The sequence below is a fragment of the Oncorhynchus clarkii genome, chromosome 12, assembly GCF_045791955.1.
Source record: "Oncorhynchus clarkii lewisi isolate Uvic-CL-2024 chromosome 12, UVic_Ocla_1.0, whole genome shotgun sequence".
Classification (NCBI taxonomy): domain Eukaryota; kingdom Metazoa; phylum Chordata; class Actinopteri; order Salmoniformes; family Salmonidae; genus Oncorhynchus; species Oncorhynchus clarkii.
In genome coordinates this window covers 78036553-78050770 of record NC_092158.1, presented here as the reverse complement: position 1 = coordinate 78050770, position 14218 = coordinate 78036553, and the positions used below count along the sequence as shown (strand labels likewise).

General features: G+C 44.6%; 1 protein-coding gene across 2 annotated transcripts in view; it reads right to left on the bottom strand.

Moving 5' to 3' along the window:
* LOC139421383 (serine/threonine-protein kinase N1-like) overlaps positions 1 to 14218 on the bottom strand; it is a 55135-nt gene that overhangs the window by 39194 nt on the left and 1723 nt on the right. The window lies entirely within an intron of this gene.

Here is a 14218-nt window from a genome sequence, read left to right as displayed (position 1 = left end):
GTTAGAGTAAGAGGTTAGAGTAAGAGGTTAGAGTTAGAGGTTAAGAGGTTAGAGTTAGAGGTTAAGAGGTTAGAGTGAGAGTTAGAGGTTAGAGTGAGAGTTAGAGGTTAGAGTAAGAGGTTAGAGATAGAGGTTAGAGTTAGAGGTTAGAGTTAGAAGTTAGAGTAAGAGGTTAGAGATTAGAGTAAGAGTTAGAGGTTAGAGTAAGAGGTTAGAGATAGAGGTTAGAGTTAGAGGTTAGAGTTAGAGGTTAGAGTTAGAGGTTAGAGTGAGAGTTAGAGGTTAGAGTTAGAGGTTAGAGTTATAGGTTAGAGTTAGAGGTTAGAGATTAGAGTAAGAGTTAGAGGTTAGAGATTAGAGTAAGAGTTAGAGGTTAGAGTAAGAGGTTAGAGTGAGAGGTTAGAGTAAGAGTTAGAGGTTAGAGGTTAGAGTAAGAGGTTAGAGTAAGAGTTAGAGGTTAGAGGTAGAGGTTAGAGTAAGAGTTAGAGGTTAGAGTAAGAGGTTAGAGTAAGAGTTAGAGGTTAGAGGTAGAGGTTAGAGGTAGAGGTTAGAGTTTAGAGTTAGTTAGAATTAGAGGTTAGAGTTCAGTTAGGGAAAATAGGATTTTGAATGGGATTGAATTTTGTGTCCCCACAAGGTTAGTTGTACAAGACTGTGAGTGTGTGTGTGTGCCAGGAGTGCCCGGTCCACAGCTGGGGAAGAGTCTATCCCCATGAAAAGCAGCATTGTGGAGGGGTCCATCTTCTCAAGAGACTTCAATAAATGCTTATGTGTTTGTGTTGCTGATTCTGTCCATTGTGAGAACCACCACAATCAGTCTCTCTGTTCAGGCCTCAGAGGGTTGAAGACTGCATTTCCAAACAACATCCAAAGGGAAGTACAAATGTGTCTCTCTGTGTCCCACTCATGTAGAGCAGTGGATGGAGAATTCTGACGTTACCAGGGAATCATTTATTAAAGTAGACTACTTTGTTATCAATGCTCTACTGAACCCACCTGCACAAAGCAGCACATTGCAAACAAAGTTGGTGACCTACAACAGTCATCCTGAATATGGTCGTGACACAGAGCAGAGGGAGAATTACTGAGGTGCTTTATGGGACAATAGATTCACAGCCATGTTAACTGATGCCATTCCTTTGATCTTATCTTGTCAGCAGCTTAGAACATGGTGAAAGACACAGAGACACAGAGAGCGAGGGACACAGAGAGCGAGAGACACAGAGACAGAGAGCGAGGGACACAGAGAGCGAGAGACACAGAGACAGAGAGCGAGAGAAACTCCTGGCCCATGGGGTTGTGTATGTCTCTGTGCTTTGACTCCGGGGAAATTGGGGCTCCAAGCTGTGTGACTCCTGGCTCTGACTCAGATGGTCTGGCGTGGTGATTTCCGCAGTGAGCCTGTCCAGGGTCAATAGCTACATCCTCCCACTCACTAAGGCCCAGTGGGGGGTAGGAAAAGAGAGAGAGAGAGAGAGAGAGAGGGAGAGAGAGAGAGAAAGAGGGAGAGGGAGAAAGAGAGAGAGAGAGAGAGAGGAAGAGGGAGAAAGAGAGAGAGAGTGAGGGAGAGAGAGAGAGAGAGAAAGGTCTGAATGACTGACTGAGAACCATGCTGTGTTAGACTGTGAACTCCACTCCACAAACACAGCCTCAGGACAGTGGTGCATGAAAACAAACAGGGAAGGGAGTGATTTTCCAGGAGACCGATTCAAATCTGCCACAGCTCAGCCGTGACTAATGACCCACTCAGGGTGTTTGCCTGTGACTGTGCCTGAATACCACGGAAATAACTCAAAATCTATGTTTGTGTGTTTGTTAGAGAGAGAGAGAGAGAGAGAGAGATAGAGAGAGAGAGAGAGAGAGAGAGAGAGAGAGAGAGAGAGAGAGAGAGAGAGAGAAGCAATGCAGCGCTAAGATCTACTTAGATTTTTGTGTTGTGGCAAATCTTCTTTGAAAACTTTGTTGGTCTAAGGTCTGAGCAGCAACAGTATTGGTTCTCTCTATATCCAGCCCTCTGTCCTCATCTCCCTCTCTCTGCCTGGCTCCTGACTTCCACTGATAAGGGCTTCACTGACATGCTTTATAGGTGATTAATGCTACAGCTCCCTCACCTAGAGGTGTCAGGGAAAGACGCTGCACTCCACACCAAAAGCTCTGAAAAAAGAAGGAATTGGAAACAGATTTTAATGGAAACCGAGAGCAGATTAAAAATGATTATGGCAGAGGGGATAAGAGCACGTCCTATAAAGCTGATGATTATCCATCTTTAGTTCTGCTGACGATTACGGCAGGCGTCCGCAAACAGGAAGGCAAAGACAGCACCAATATGTGTGGCTGTATGTTGTTGACTAATGTTCCCAACTGACTAATGAGCACAGTACTGTTGTGTGTTCTATAAAACAATAAAACAGTCAAGTAGAGCAACGTGCATCATTCCTTACTCACAGTACACTAAGACGGATGCCTAGTCAACAGTGGGAACAGGAACACCACTTCCAAATACCCTAAGCTCCCCTAGTGTGATTGATGCAAGGTGGGGTACAATTGGGGAGCTAAAATAAGTGAAGGAGTAAACCGATCTGTACAGAGCTATAGTGTGGTTGAGACCCCACAGGAGCAGCAGGAAGGAGAGCTGGAGGGTGGTTACAACTGCCATACCACCGATGGGAAATCACAGCAATTATCAAGATGACAAGTTGCAACGTCAGCTCAATTAGGAATCTAACTCACAACCAAACAGTCATTTACTGTACCCTTCATCCGTCATGTATTTCCCCTCTCTCCACTTTCAACCCCCTCTCTCTCTCTCTCTCTCTCTCTCTCTCTGTCTCTCCAGGCAGTGACTTATTCTAAGCACCATGTTTCAAGGCATGTGAAAAGGACTGCTGTTACATCCTCACCATTTCTACCTGACTCAGTCTGAAAGTCTGTGTTTTAAGAGAATTATGAGAGGTACAGTTGGTCTTGTGCTCTTCTGTTGTTTGACAGCCAGGTAACGTCACTCTCTCTACTTTTAGACCGAGACTGATAATAGATGTTTTTCTTCCTCGGCTCAGATTAATGGCCCCTGGGCAGACAGAACAGACAGCCCACTGTTGGGATGGCAGCGCCGTCGCTGCACCCATCTAGCACTGCGTCTGTGCTCCTCTTACACCCTACACCACTCCCACAGAGCAGACGCTATCACATGACCTCACTTGGAGGCTACCTCATCACCATTACCGTAGGTAACCACAATCAGGTCACTGCATGGGCATGGCCTGGCCTTGCTCTTATCGTCCTAGAACCGACTGACTTGCTCACAGTCTCAGTGGTCACAGCACTGTGGAATGTCTCACCTTCACACCTCAAAATGGTGCCTCCCTCCCAGCCAACGAGCACACCAAAACAATGCTACTCAGTATAGCTTCCATTTAAAGCTGGACTCCTTAATGGTGAAGCATCCACCTCCGTTTGCGATATTACAACAACAAAGACGTTACTGCAAACCTGTTTTTCCAGAAGAGCACAATATGTACTGCAATTTTTACCATGCTGCACAAATCAATAACAACGGTGGTGGGGCAGCCAGGGGCGCTGTTTCCCCCTACTTCGGATTCTATCTTTAAGCATTGAATGTCAGAATAAACTAAATTCAAACAAAGTCCTTTAGTGACATTGTTTGGGGTTGATCTGTGATAGCCTGTGGTGGCTGTACCCAAGTAATGGAAGCATTGTTGTAGGTTGGTAGTGCCCCTTGACCCATGGAAAACTTCCAAGGTAAGTCAAAAAGCTTGATTTTTTTTGACCTTGTATTTTCTAAAATGATGTATTACAGAAAAAGATGACTGAATTATGAAAGCTATCCGTTTGCGATTTCAGCACCACAGCTGGGCCAGTCAGTCAGTAAGAATGCTGTCTCTGGCTGGGATTACTAAACCACTGATTACTGCCCATTTCTGCAGAGATAAAACATTGGCTCCTACATAACTCCAATCAGCAACCTCATTTCCCACTCACTCTAAAATGGTGCTTATGCTTGGCCAATTGGAGTAAAATATGATGCCCCCACATAACATTGTTTCGGGCCTTTCTTCATTGTAACACATTCCTCAATCCTATAACACCACCGCAATCCCATGAGACCTCAGGCCTCAAAACACTCAAAACGTCACTCACAATAACCTGCACAACAACCATCACAACTGCACTGAGCAGTATAGTCACAAACAACAGGTCTGGCTGCCCCATGTCACCGTGGAGGACAGTCTTTCATGATCTATCCATGATCAGGGTGGGTTGGCAGTAATCATAACTAATCCCGTGAGGCAAGCCAGTGGGCATTTAGCCAGCATGGCAGAACAGAGCAGAACTATAGCTGGACTGACAAAGGAACAGCTCTTGTTAAGACTGACTGGATGGGCAAGGTAGGTTTGGCTTTGTGACATGCCCATGGGGACATGGGTTGGGATCATGTATACTAGGGGGTTTTCCCCGGGCCACCTAAGTACAAACAGTCAAAAAAAATGTATATATATATATATATATATATATATATATATACTGAACAAAAATATAAACGCAACGTAAAGTGTTGGTCCCATGTTTCATGAGCTGAAATAAAAGATCCCAGAAATGTTCCATACGCACAAAAAGCTTCTTTCTCTCAAATTCTGTGCACAAATTTGTTAACATCCCTGTTAGTGAGCAATTTTCCTTTGCCAAGATAGGCCACACCTGTCAGGTGGATAGATTATCAAGAAGCTGATTAAACAGCATGATTTTTACACAGGTGCACCTTGGGCTAGGGACAATAAAAGGCCACTCTAAAATGTGCAGTTTTGTCACAGCAGATGTCTGAAGTTTTGAGGGAGCGTGCAATTAGCATGCTGATTGCAGGAATGTCCACCAGAGAGGTTGCCAGAGAATTTAATGTTTAATTCTCTGCCATAAGCCGCCTCCAACGTCGTTTTAAAGAATTTGGCAGTACGTCCAACCGTCCTCACACCCACAGACCAAGTGTAGCCACACCAGCCCAGGACATCCGGATTCTTCACCTGCGGGATAGTCTGAGACCAGCCAACTGATTAGCTGATGAAACGGAGGAGTATTTCTGTCTGTAATAAAGCCCTTTTCTGGAGAAAAAAACTAATTCTGATTGGCTGGGCCTGGCTCCCCAGTGGGTGGGTCTATGCCCTCCCAGGCCCATGCATGTGTGCGCCCCTGCCCAGTCATGTGAAATACATAGATTAGGGCCTGATTAATTTATTTTCTGATTTCCTTATATGAACTGTAACTCAGTAAAAACGTTGAAATTGGCTATGCCAGATTAAGTGATATGACATGCTATTCTATAAAATAATTTCCCCGTAATTATTATTACCTGATTGAGCTAATCATGTAAATGTAATTAACTAGAGAGTCGGGGCACCACAAAATAATATTTATAGAGCTGTTATCTTCCAAATAAACTATTAAAGACCTAGTAATATTTTACATCAATAGCAGTCAATATTAATCGTCACCTTAATTCAGTCTCATCTGAAAGTTGTAAATTCTTGGTTGAATCAGCAATACAAAATTGGGTTTAATTATTTATTTACTAAATACCTAACTAATCACACAGAATTACACATACACATAATTAATCATAACTTGATTACAAATTACGTCATAAAGGAAAACGTCCCTAGCGGGCGGAACAGATATGACAGCTTGTTACACAAAAGAAAAGTGGCTGGATTTGAGTGAAATAAATATTTACTCTGAGCTGGGCTTCGGTAGGTTGGTGGTAGATGGAAGGCCGTGTTGCCAAACCGAGTCTTTTGAAGAATGTCTCTGGTGGTCAATTGGATACGTTGTAGTAACGTCGTTGTGTGGTAGACGGGATACTCTGTCTGTTCCTTCCTAACCTGCGTTTGCAGCTGCTGTTGCTAACTCAATGGCTAGAAGGTATCACTTCTGTAGTGAATAAGAGTTCAAAGTTCATACCATTCGCAACCAAAGCTCATGCTGATGTTGGCTTCGTTCTCTAGTTATTATCTGAACCATTCTGACATCGGACCATCGTCCTCACATCCTCGGAACAGGAGGTTATATTGTCATCAAGGCTTTATATAGGAAGGGAGAGGAGGGCGTGTTTGAAAAGCTTTATAGCCCATGTTCCTTCACAGGCTGCGGGCCACTGATTGAGCATAGCTAAAATCACATTTCAACCCATCACGAACAATTTCATATTCAAACATTTAAATTGAACAACAATTCCACGTGAATCCGATAACTCTGATGTGTAGACTTTCCATTGTAGAGTTTATGTCATCTTATTATTGATGAGAATGTCTCAGATGACAACCAAACTGACATCATATTCATTAAGTACCACTGCATATGTTCAATTGGTCGGATTACCAGACTATAGTTCATTTCCCCCCACCTTCTGATGTTCCCAGAATCTCTATGTTAACCAAGGGTTTTGCAAATGTAACCTCGGTAGGGTAGAGAGAGGAAAAAGGGGGGAAGAGGTATTTATGACTGTCATAAACCTACCCCCAGGCCAATGTCATGACAGTTGCGTTTATATTTTTGTTCAGTATTTATATAAAATAACTTTGGGATGGTAAAACATTTTCAGTGTAAAATTCAACGACTAAAATCAGATATAATGTATGCAAAAAAGATAATGGACCTATACATTTTAAATAAGATAATCTTTGAGAACTAACAATCATCAAAATGAAAAACTAGACAGTTGGAATATAAAATTCCAAAAATGTCACGGCATTGGGCCCCCATTGATTTTGTTACAATGGTTGAGTCACTCAGATAGCATAAGAACACGGCATAAGCCATGACAAAATGTGTAGAAATGCAGGAAACTAGCTTTAAAACGGTAAAAATGTCTCTCCGCCCCATGGCAAAGTGTGTAGAATAAGCTTTAAAAAAAGCTGAATTCTGTCTCTGCAGTCAAGAGAGCCTCTAAAATGTTCAGTCGGAGATCGCACTATTGACCACGCCCACCACCAAAGCCCGATTTTGATCCAGAAAAAATGGTGTACTCCATCTCTACAGCTGGGAAGGGTGCAGCCAGGTCTAAGGGAGGATAGGATATATTTACACAGAGCCAGTTTAATCCTGGAGTGAAGGGCTGGGACTGGGGGTGAGGGTGGGTTTTGGGTGTAATGCCACCATGGGAGTGGGTCAGGACAGAAATGTCCAGGGTCTCCTAATCCTATTATCAATGGAGCTATCAGCAATGACAGCTGGAGACAAAACAGTTTTTGTTTGCGTGATGAGGAGCCCGTCTAAAGAAGAACCATAGTGTTTTTTTCTCTTTTTAATATACAGCGCAACAGGTGTCTGGGGCTTAGTCGGCCTGAGTGTGGAGGACGTCTTTGATGCCATTAAAGAAATGTACTGACAGAGGAAATGTTTCCAGTCTCCTGCGCGATCAATAAAAAGCCATTTGGCAAAAAGCAAAAAAAGACAGAGAATCGTTGAACATACATAATGACCAGCTGGCTGCAACCACTCACAGAGATCTTCTTGAGCATTGATAAGGACAGCAGAAAACCATAAGATATTAAAAAATGCATGAGAGGATGGCTGCAATGTACGTCTATAAGGGTGGTGTGTTATCAATGCAAAAGACCCAAATACCCAGGTGGATTCTTGCTTTACACTCAGTGAAGCTGTCTGGGGAGCAGGGAGTAAGCAAATAAACAAACATCAAATCAATGCATGAGAGAGAGAGAGACGGAGGACGACTAAGTGTGAGTGAGAGAGAGAGAGAGAGAGCGAGAGAGAGAGAGAGACGGCGGACGACTAAGTGGGAGTGAGAGGGAGAGAGTGAGAGAGAGAGAGAGAGAGAGAGAGACGGAGGACGACTAAGTGGGAGTGAGAGAGAGAGAGAGCGAGAGAGATGGCGGACGACTAAGTGGGAGTGAGAGAGAGAGAGAGAGAGAGAGAGAGAGAGAGACAGCAGACGACTAAGTGGGAAAGAGAGAGAGAGAGACGGAGGACGACTAAGTGGGAGTGAGAGAGAGAGAGAGACGGAGGACGACTAAGTGGGAGTGAGAGAGAGAGAGAGAGACAGCAGACGACTAAGTGGGAAAGAGAGAGAGAGAGAGAGAGAGAGAGAGAGACGGAGGACGACTAAGTGGGAGTGAGAGAGAGAGATAGAGAGACGGAGGACGACTAAGTGGGAGTGAGAGAGAGAGAGAGAGAGAGAGAGAGACAGCAGACGACTAAGTGGGAAAGAGAGAGAGAGAGAGAGAGAGAGACGGAGGACGACTAAGTGGGAGTGAGAGAGAGAGAGAGAGACAGCAGACGACTAAGTGGGAAAGAGAGAGAGAGACAGCAGACGACTAAGTGGGAAAGAGAGAGAGAGAGAGAGACGGAGGACGACTAAGTGGGAGTGAGAGAGAGAGAGAGAGAGAGAGAGAGAGACAGCAGACGACTAAGTGGGAAAGAGAGAGAGAGAGAGAGAGAGAGATGGAGGATGACTAAGTGGGAGTGAGAGAGAGAGAGAGAGAGAGAGAGAGAGAGACGGAGGACGACTAAGTGGGAGTGAGAGAGAGCGAGAGAGAGAGAGAGAGAGAGAGAGAGAGAGACAGCAGACGACTAAGTGGGAAAGAGAGAGAGAGAGAGAGAGAGACGGAGGACGACTAAGTGGGAGTGAGAGAGAGAGCGAGAGAGACAGCAGACGACTAAGTGGGAAAGAGAGAGAGAGAGAGAGAGAGACGGAGGACGACTAAGTGGGAGTGAGAGAGAGAGAGAGAGAGAGAGAGAGAGAGAGAGAGAGAGAGAGACAGCAGACGACTAAGTGGGAAAGAGAGAGAGAGAGAGAGAGAGAGAGAGAGACGGAGGACGACTAAGTGGGAGTGAGAGAGAGAGCGAGAGAGACAGCATACGACTAAGTGGGAAAGAGAGAGAGAGAGAGAGAGAGAGACGGAGGACGACTAAGTGGGACTGAGAGAGAGAGAGAGACAGCGGACGACTAAGTGGGAAAGAGAGAGAGAGAGAGAGAGAGACGGAGGACGACTAAGTGGGAGTGAGAGAGAGAGAGAGAGAGAGTGAGAGAGAGAGAGCGAGAGAGACGGAGGACGACTAAGTGGGGCTGAGAGAGAGAGAGAGAGAGCGGACGACTAAGTGGGAAAGAGAGAGAGAGAGAGAGAGAGACGGAGGACGACTAAGTGGGAGTGAGAGAGAGAGAGAGAGAGAGAGAGAGAGAGAGAGAGAGAGAGAGACAGCGGACGACGAAGTGGGAGAGAGAGAGAGAGAGACAGCGGACGACTAAGTGGGAAAGAGAGAGAGAGAGAGAGAGAGAGAGACACAGCGGACGACGAAGTGGGAGAGAGAGAGAGGGAGAGACAGCGGACGACTAAGTGGGAAAGAGAGAGCGAGAGAGAGACGGAGGACGACTAAGTGGGAGTGGGAGTGAGAGAGAGAGAGAGAGACAGAGAGAGAGAGAGAGAGAGAGAGAGACGGAGGACGACTAAGTGGGAGTGAGAGAGAGAGAGAGAGAGAGAGAGAGAGAGAGAGAGAGAGAGAGAGAGAGAGAGAGAGACAGCGGACGACGAAGTGGGAGAGAGAGAGAGAGAGACAGCGGACGACTAAGTGGGAAAGAGAGAGAGAGAGAGAGAGAGAGAGACGGAAGACGACTAAGTGCGAGTGAGAGAGAGAGAGAGAGAGAGAGAGACAGCGGACGACGAAGTGGGAGAGAGAGAGAGAGAGAGACAGCGGACGACTAAGTGGGAAAGAGAGAGAGAGAGACGGAGGACGACTTAGTGGGAGTGAGAGAGAGAGAGAGAGAGAGACAGCGGACGACGAAGTGGGAGAGAGAGAGAGAGAGAGACAGCGGACGACTAAGTGGGAAAGAGAGAGAGAGAGAGAGAGAGAGCGAGAGAGACAGTGGACGACGAAGTGGGAGAGAGAGAGACAGCGGACGACTAAGTGGGAGAGAGAGAGAGAGAGAGAGAGAGACAGCGGACGACTAAGTGGGAGAGAGAGAGAGAGAGAGAGAGAGAGAGAGACGGAGGACGACTAAGTGGGAGTGAGAGAGAGAGAGAGAGAGAGAGAGAGAGAGAGAGAGAGAGACAGCGGACGACAAAGTGGGAGAGAGAGAGAGAGACAGCGGACGACTAAGTGGGAGAGAGAGAGAGAGACAGCGGACGACTAAGTGGGAGAGAGAGAGAGAGAGTGGACGACTAAGTGGGAGAGAGAGAGAGAGAGAGAGAGAGACAGCGGACGACTAAGTGGGAGAATGAGAAAGAAAGAAAGAGAGAGAGCGAGAGAGACCAATACACCCTGATGGACTAAGCCCTATTATGTGCACTGGATAATATGGATAATGTGTCCCTTTCAAAAAAAACATTCTGACCCCCCCAGTAGAGACTTGATGAGGTATTGAGGGGAAATAGAACAATCAAGCCCAATCACTATGCACAGTATAGGTCTGCTCCAAACAGGGACGTCAATCATTGCCAACGTGCCTGCTTGATCTCAATCAGCAATCTCTCAGTATCTATGTGTAGCCAATCTACTGCTCCTGGACATAACATTCTTCTCCATGCTACAATCTACACTGACCAAAAATATAAACGCAACATGTAAAGTGTTAGTCCCATGTTTCATGAGCTGAAATCCCAGATCCCAGAAATGTTCCATTCGCACAAAAAGCTTATTTCTCTCAAATATTGTGCACAAATGTGTTAACGTCCCTGTTAGTGAGCATTTCTCCTTTGCCAAGATAATCCATCCATCTGACAGATTTGACATATCAAGAAGCTGATTAAACAGCATGATCATTACAAATGTGCAGTTTTGTCACGCAACACAATACCACAGATGTCTCTAGTATTGAAGAAGCGTGCAATTGGCATGTCGACTGCAGGAATGTCCACCAGAGCTGTTGCCAGAGAATTTAAGGTTATTTTCTCTACCATAAGCCAATGTTGTTTTAGATAATTTGGCAGTACGTCCAACCGGCCTCACAACCGTAGACCACGTGTAACCAGGCCAGCCAAGGACCTCCACACCCGGCTTCTTCACCTGCGAGATCGTCTGAGATCAGCCACCTGGACAGCTGATGAAACTGTGGGTTTCTGCACAAACTGTCAGAAACCATCTCAGGGAAGCTCATCTAGGTGCTTGTCGTCCTCACCAGGGTCTTGACCTGAATGCAGTTCAGCTGCGTAACGTGGGCAAATTGTCATCTTTTTATGGCCACTGGCACGCTGGAAAAGTGTGCTCTTCACGGATGAATCACTGTTTCAACTGTACCGGGCAGATGGCAGACATGACATGTGGGTGAGCGGTTTGCTGATATCAACATTGTGAACAGAGTGCCCCATGGTGGCAGTGGGGTTATGGTATGGGCAGGCCTAAGCTATGGACAACGAACACAATTGCATTTTATCAATGGCAATTTGAATGCACAGACACACCGAGACGAGATCCTGAGGCTCATTGTTGTGTCATTAATCTGCCGCAATCACCTCATGACGCAAGGATCTGTACACAATTCCTGGAAGCTAAAAATGTCCCAGTTCTTCCATGGCCTGCATACTCACCAGACAGGTCACCCACTGAGCATGTTAGAGATGCTCTGGATCGACGTGTACGAAAGCGTGTTTCAGTTCCCGCCAATATCCAGCAACTTTGCACAGGTATTGAAGAGGAGTGGGACAACATTCCACAGGCCACAATCAACAGCCTGATCAACTCTATGCCAAGGAAATGTGTCGAGCTGCATGGGGCAAATGGTGGTCACACCAGATACTGACTGGTTTTCTGATCCAGGCCCCAATCTTTTTTTAAAGGTATCTGTGACCAACAGATGCATATCTTTATTCCCAGTCATGTGAATTCCATAGATTAGGGCCTAATGCATTTTTTTCAATTGACTGATTTCCTTATATGAACTGTAACTCAGTAAAATCTTTGAAATCTTTGAATGTTGCGTTAATATTTTTGACCAGTGTAAAAACAGAAATTGTGGATTGTTTGCTGGATAAATTAAACCCCATTGAAATGGTTGATTTAGTTTTTGTATGTCTAGGGGTTTTTCTAGTCTAGGTGTTTATGTCTATAGTTGCCTAGATTGGTTCTCAATCAGAGGCAGCTGTTTAATGTTGTCTCTGATTGGGAACCATATTTAGGTAGCCATATTCCTTGGTTGTTTTGTGGGTTGTTATTCTATGTTTAGTTGCCTGTTTGCACAAGTCATATAGCTTCACGGTTCGTTTTGTTGTTTTGTTCAGTGTTTGTTCTTTTCATTAAAAGAGTTATGTACGCTTATCACGCTGCGCCTTGGTCTCCTCATTATGACGACCGTGACAGTAAAGATCCCTAAAATATATGAAAGTCTTGCAGGGCCTATTATTATTTCCACAAAGTCAATGCATGTATCTTTTCCATCCAAAGCAATATTTTCTCTCCCATTGCAAAACGAGCTAAACATAACTGAAAAAGAAGAGAAGGGCCTAGAGGTAGAACAAGAGAATTCAAAACATGAACAACGAACATTTAGGCCCCGTTACCCTCCTCTGATGTGTGTTGCCCACAGTCACAGTGCTAGCTTTCCAGGAATCAGGAAACCTTCTCTTTCATGGAAACACTAACTTACGTCAGTCAAGAGGCCACCCCCAATTTTACAGTCATAAGCATTATTATGTACATGCCATTTTATTGAATACATTTAAAACAAATTATTGATCTCAAGTTTCTGGAGGAAGATCCTTGGGGGAAGAAGTCTGACAGTGGCACCATTGGAAGGCACTTACTATAGCCTACATGTGTCCTTGATACCGGATGCTTACCTGACACTGACACATAGTGATATAGGCTTAGGCTACTTGCTGACCCAGTTCAGTGTTCAGTAGGTCATACTTCACATGATGTTGCACCGGCCCGCCCTGGGCATAAGTGACATAAGTGGTCGCTTTGGGCCTCCGGCCGCTAGGGGGCCCCGATCAAAAACATTTATTTTTTAAAGAACTCAGTCAGCGTCTCAACTTATTGTTGTGAGTTAGAATAGTATAATTCACATGGTGCAATTTAGAAATGCTGTTGTGCATCAGCAGTTATCTTGCTGTGTCAATCACTGACAGTCACTCAATTAGCCCATGTCTAGCCAGCTATCTAAACTTGTGGTAATCATGGTCAAATTATAGACCAGGGGCCCCCATTGATTTTATTAGTCACTCTCACTCAGATATCATATTGTCGTGGTATAAATCATGGAAAATGTGCAGAATTGTAGGATATTAGCTTTAAAACTGCAAAAATGTCCTTCCACCCTATGGCAATATTTTTTGAATTTCAAGAAATTAGCTGTAAAACTGCCTATTTTTCCCAAATTAGTAGAATTGCATGAAATTTGTTAGAAAATTGCCAAATGTTCTCTCCATGGCAAAATGTGTAGAATGCATGCAAACATGTTGCCCCATAGCAACATTTGTCAAATTGCATGAAATTATATCTGAAACTTTTTTCTTTACACTGTCAAAAGGGGGGCCGTTCAAATGTTTTTCCGAGAGGTGGGGTCCCCAACAAAATGTTGCTTAAGGCCTCAAAAGGCAAAAATGCCTTGTAGTAACAGATGTGGTGTCACGCCCTGACCATAGAGAGCCTTTTATTCTCTATGGGGTGGTTAGGTCGGGGTGTGACTAGGGTGGGTTATCTAGGTTATTGTATGTCTATGTTGGCCTGGTATGGTTTCCAATCAGAGACAGCTGTTTATTGTTGTCTCTGATTGGGGATCATATTTAGGCAGCCATTTCCCCCACTGTGTTTTGTGGGATCTTGTTTGTGTGTAGTGGCCTGTGAGCACTCCATGACTACACGTTTTCGTTTTTTGCTCTTTACTGTTTTTGTGAGTTTCATTTCAATTAAACATGTGGAACTCTACGTACGCTGCGCCTTGGTCCGACACTCATTATAACGATTGTGACATGTGGTGAAATATGTTGGCACCCTTGCACATTACAAAAAAGTGCAATGGAGCAGAATGTTCAGTTTTTTCTTTTCAAAACTGGTTGAACGGCTATTTTTACCCTGTTGGCACCTGCAACTTACCAAAGGTTAAATAAATTACACAGTAAATGAGAATCACTGCCTCCAACCAAATTAATTGGAATTTTGAATGATTTAATTCAGGACATTTTTTTAACTTTGTTTTTTTTCTTTTCTTGGTTCTGTGCAGTTCTAAGTCAAACAAATACACAAGTAAACACAAAGT